A 6000-nucleotide genomic window follows, 5' to 3' on the forward strand; every position below is an offset into this window, starting at 1 on the left:
CTTTTTCTTTTCTTTTTTATAATAGCCATCCTAATGGGCATGAGGTGATAGCTCATTGTGTTTGATTTGCATTTCCCTGATAGTGATATTGAACATCTTTTCATGTGCCTGTTGGCCATCTGTATGTCTTTGGAAAAATGTCTATTCAGATCCTCTGCCCATTTTTCTTTTTTCTTTTGGCTACCCTGTGCAGCTTATGGGATCTCAGTTCCCTGACCAGGGATGAACCCCGGCCATGGCAGTGAAAGCACTGAATCCTAACTACTAGACCACCAGGGAATTCCCCTACCCATTTTTCAATAGGGTTTTCTTTTCTTTTTTTGGGGGGGGGTTTGTTGAGTTGTATGATTTCCTTACATATTGATATTTTGGATATTAACCCCTTACTGGGTATATGATTTGCACATATCTTCTCCTATTCGGTAGGTTGTCTTTTTGTTTACTGTGCAGAAGCTTTTTAGTTTGATGTAGTCCTATTTGTTTATTTTTGCTTTTTTTTCCCTTTCCTGAGAAGACATATCCGAAAAGATACTAAGGCCAATGTCAAAGAGCATGCTGCCTATGGTTTTGTGGTTTCAGGTCTTACATTCAAATATGTAATCCTTTTTGAGTTAATTTTTGTGTATAGTGTAAGATAGTAGTCTGGTCTCATTATTTTGCATGTGGCTGTCCAGTTTTCCCAATACCATTTATTGAAAAGACTTTCCCTTTTCCATTATATGTTCTTGGCTCCTTTGTCATAAATTGGTTGTCCATATATGTGTGGGTTTATTTCTGGGCTCTCAATTCTGTTCCATTGATCTGTGTGTCTGTTTTTCTGCCAATACCATGCTGTTTTGACTACTAGCTTTGTAGTATAATTTGACATCAGGGAGTGTGAAACCTCCATCTTTGTTCTTTTGGCTCAGAATTGCTTTGGCTAGCTAGGATATTTTGTGGTTTCATACAAATTTTAAGATTTTTTGTTCTATTTCTGTGAAAAACATCATTGGGATTTTGATAGGGATTGAATTGAATCTGTAGACTGCTTTAGGTAATATGAACATTTTAACAATGTTAATTCTTCCAATCCATGAGCATGGAATATCTTTCCATTTCTTTGTGTCTTCTTCAATTTCTTTCAACAGTATCTTATAGTTTTTGGTGTATAGGTCTTTTTACTCCTTGGTTAAATTTATTCCTAGGTATTTTATTCTTTTTGTTGTGATTGTAAATGGGATTGTTTTCTTAATGTCTCTTTCTGCTAGTTCACTGTTAGTGTAAAGAAATGCAACAGATTTTTGTATGTTGATTTTATACCCTGCAACTTTACTATATTTATTTATTATTTTTAATAGTTTTTTTGTGTGGAGTCTTTAGGATTTTCTATATATAAAATCATGTTAGGCTTCCCTGGTGGTGCAGCGGTTAAGAATCTGCCTGCCAGGGCGTCCCTGGTGGCGCAGTGGTTGAGAGTCCGCCTGCCGATGTAGGGGACATGGGTTCGTGCCCCAGTCCGGGAAGATCCCACGTGCTGCGGAGCGGCTGGGCCCGTGAGCCACGGCCACTGAGCCTGTGCGTCCAGAGCCTGTGCTCCGCAATGGGAGAGGCCACAACAGTGAGAGGCCCGCATACGGCAAAAAAAAAAAAAAAAAAAAAAGAATCCGCCTGCCAATGCAGGGGACACAGGTTTGAGCCCTGGCCCCGGGAAGATCCCACATGCTGCGTAGCAACTAAGCCCGTGCGCCACAACTACTGAGCCTGTGCTCTAGAGCCTGTGATCCACAACTACTGAAGCCCATGCGCCTAGAGCCCGTGCCCTGAAACAAGAGAAGCCACTGCAATGAGAAACCCACGCACCACATCGAAGAGTAGCCCCTGCTCACTGCAACTAGAGAAAGCCCGCACCCAGCAACAAAGACCCAACTCAGCCAAAAATAAATAAATAAATAAATAAATAAAATTTAAAAATCATGTCATCCGCAAAAAATAAAAGTTTATTTCTTTTTTTTGCCACACTGCATGGCTTGTGGGATCTTAGCTCCCTGACTAGGGATTGAACCCGGGGCCATGGCAGTGAAAGTGCCAAGTCCTAACCACTGGACTGCCAGGGAATGCCCAAAAGTTTACTTCTTCCTTTCCAATTTGGGTGCCTTTTATTTCTTTTTCTTGCCTAATTTCTCTGGCTAGGACTTCCAATGCCAATGTTGAATAAGAGTGGTGAGAGTGGGCCCTTGTCTTGTTCCTGATCTTAGCGGGATAACTTTCAGTTTTTCACCATTGAGTATGATGTTAGCTGTGGGTTCATCATATATGGCCTTTATTATGTTGAGATATTTTCCTTCTGTACACATTTTATTGAGAATTTTTTTTATCATAAATGGCTGTTGAATCTTGTTAAATGCTTTTTCTGTGTCTATTGAGTTGATCATATGATTTTTATCCTTCATTTTATTAATGTGACATATCATGGTGATCAATTTGCAGATGTTGAATCATCTTGCACCTCTGGAGTAAAATCCCTCTTGATCATGGTGTATGATCTTTTTAATGTATTGTTGTATTTGGTTTGCTGATATTTTGCTGAGGATTTTTTCCATCTGTATTCATCAGAGATTTTGCCCTGTAATGTTTTTTCATGTGTGTTGTCCTTAGCTGGTTCTGGTATCAGAGTACTGTTGGCCTCATAAAGTGAGTTAGGAAGTGTTCCCTCCTCTTCAATTTTTTCAGAGAGTTGGTGAAGGATAGGTATTAAGTCCTTTCTTATTTTTTTTCTCATTAAGAGCTTTAATTCCAACAAAATTTCTTTCTGTTTAACAATTATTTATATAAATTTACAATATTTTTTGTTTTGATTGATTATAATAAGTGCAATTATAATTCAATCCAGGAGAAAAATTCCTCCTCCCCACCCCCATTGGATACTTTTTTTTTTTTAAGTCCTTTTTAAAAAATGTTTGGTAGAATTCACCAGTGAAGGCATCTGGTCCTGGACTTTTGTTTTTTGGGAGTTTTTTGATTACTGTTTAAAATCTCCTTGCTAGTGATCAGTCTATTCAGATTTTCTATTTTTTCATGATTCAGTCTTAGAAAGTTATAATATTTAAGAATTTATCCATTTCTTCTAGGTTGTCCAATTTGTTGGTGTATAGCTGTTCAAACTAGTCTCATAATCCCTTGTATTTCTGTGGTATCTGTTGTACTTCTCCTCCTTTGTTTCTGATTTATTGAACCTTTTCTTTTTTGTGAGTCTAGCTAAATGTTAATTTTGTTTATCTTTTCAAAGAACCAGCTCTTAGTGTCATTGATCTTTTCATTCTCTTTTTAACTCTATTTCATTTATTTCCACCCTGATTTTTATCATTTCCTTCCTTCTACTGACTTTGGGCTTCATTTATTCTTCTTTTTCTTTTCCTTTAGGTGTAGTTCCTTTAGGTGTAAGGTTAGATTGAGATTTTTCTCGTTTCTTGAGGTAGGCCTGTATTGCTATAAACTTCCCTGTTAGTACTGCTTTTGCTGCATCCCATAGATTTTGGTATATCATATTTTTATTTTCATTTGTCTTGCCATTTTTTAAAAACATAAATTTATTTATTTATTTTTGGCTATGTCAGGTCTTCATTGCTGCACGTGGGCTTTCTCTAGTTGCAGCAAGTGGGGGCTAGTCTTCGTTGCGGTGCACAGGCTTCTCATTGTAGTGGCTTCTCTTGTTGCAGAGCACGGTCTCTAGGCGTGCAGGCTTCAGTAGTTGTGGCACTCAGGCTCAGTAGTTGTGGCTCGTGGGCTCTAGAGCACAGGCTCAGTAGTTGTGGCGCACGGGCTTCATTGCTTTGTGGCATGTGGGATCTTCCTGGACCAGGGCTCGAACCCATGTACCCTGCATTGGCAGGCAGATTCTTAACCACTGCACCACCAGGGAAGTCCCTGTCTTGGCATTTTTTGATTTCTCCTTTCTTTGTTGACCCAACAGGTGTTCAGTGGCATGTTATTTAGTCTCCACATATTTTGATTTTTCCAGCTTTCTTCTTGTAGTTGATTTCTAGTTTCATACTGTTGTGGTCAGAAAAGATGCTTGATATGATTTTAATTTTCTTAAGTTTATTGAGATTTGTGTTCTAACACATGGTCTATCCTTGAGAATGTTCCACATGCACTTGAGAAGAAAGTGTATTCTGCAGCTTTTGGATGGAATGTTTTATATATATATATATATATATATATATATATATATATATACACATATATGTATATATACTTATATATGTACATATACATGTACATGTATATATATACGTGTGTGTGTGTGTTTATGTATTTGTGTGTCTACTAAGTCAATCTGGTGCAATGTTTCACTTAAGGCCAGTTGGATGATCTATCCATTGATGTAAGTGGGGTGTTTAAGTCCCTTACACTTATTGTGTTGATGTCAATTTCTCCCTTTAGGTCTGTTAATAATTGTTTCATATTTTTTGGTGCTTCCAGGTTAGGTGCCTATATATTAATAAATGTTATGTCTTCTTGATGAATTATCCCTTTTGTCATTATATATTGTCTTTGTCTCTTGTTAATCTTTTGTGGCTTGAAGTCTGTTTTGTCTGATATGAGTATGTCTGAACTCTTCCTTTTGGCTGCCGTTTGCTCAGAGTATCATCTTCCATCCCTTCACATTGAGCCTACATTTCTCTTTACTTTATTTATTTATTTATATATTATATTTATTTATTTGGCTGTGCCAGGTCTTAGTTGCAGCAGGCGGGATATTTTAGTTGTGACATACGACCTCTTAGTTGTAGCATGCGAACACTTAGTTGCAGCATGTGAACTTAGTTACGGCATGTGGGATCTAGTTCCCTGACCAGGGATCGAATCTAGGCCCTCTGCACTGGGAGCGTGGAGCCTTAGCCACTGGACCACCAGGGAAGTCCCTACCTTGTCTTTAGAGCTGAGTCTTGGGAGGCACCATATAATCGCATCTTGTTTTTTAATACATCTAGCCACTCTGTCTTTTGAATTTAATTCACTTACATTTAGGGTAATTATGAAGACTTATGACTGCCATTTTTTTTTACATCTTTATTGGAGTATAATTGCTTTACAATGGTGTGTTAGTTTCTGCTTTATAACAAAGTGAATCACTTATACATATACATATGTTCCCATATCTCTTCCCTCTTACGTCTGCCTCCCTCTCACCCTCCCTATCCCACCCCTCCAGGCGGTCACAAAGCACCGAGCTGATCTCCCTGTGCTATGTGGCTGCTTCCCACTAGCTATCTACCTTACGTTTGGTAGTATATATATGTCCATGCCTCTCTCTCACTCTGTCACAGCTTACCCTTCTGCCTCTCCATATCCTCAAGTCCATTCCCTAGCAGGTCTTTGTCTTTATTCCTGTCTTACCCCTAGGTTCTTCATGACATTTATTTTTCTTAAATTCCATACATATGTGTTAGCATACGGTATTTGTCTTTCTCTTTCTGACTTACTTCACTCTGTATGACAGACTCTAGGTCTATCCACCTCATTACAAATAGCTCAATCTCATTTCTTTTTATGGCTGAGTAATATTCCATTGTATATATGTGCCACATCTTCTTTATCCATTCATCCGATGATGGACACTTAGGTTGTTTCCATCTCTGGGCTATTGTAAATAGAGCTGCAATGAACATTTTGGTACATGACTCTTTTTGAATTATGGTTTTCTCAGGATATATGCCCAGTAGTGGGATTGCTGGGTCATATGGTAGTTCTATTTGTAGTTTTTTAAGGAACCTCCATACTGTTCTCCACAGTGGCTGTATCAATTTACATTCCCACCAACAGTGCAAGAGGGTTCCCTTTTCTCCACACCCTCTCCAGCATTTATTGTTTCTAGATTTTTTGATGATGGCCATTCTGACTGGTGTGAGATGATATCTCATTGTAGTTTTGATTTGCATTTCTCTAATGATTAATGAAGTTGAGCATTCTTTCATGTGTTTGTTGGCAGTCTGTATATCTTCTTTGGAGAAATGTCTA

The sequence above is a fragment of the Monodon monoceros genome, unplaced genomic scaffold (assembly GCF_005190385.1).
Source record: "Monodon monoceros isolate NGI ecotype Baffin Bay Population unplaced genomic scaffold, NGI_Narwhal_1 Super_Scaffold_3, whole genome shotgun sequence".
In the NCBI taxonomy this organism is placed as follows: Eukaryota; Metazoa; Chordata; class Mammalia; order Artiodactyla; family Monodontidae; genus Monodon; species Monodon monoceros.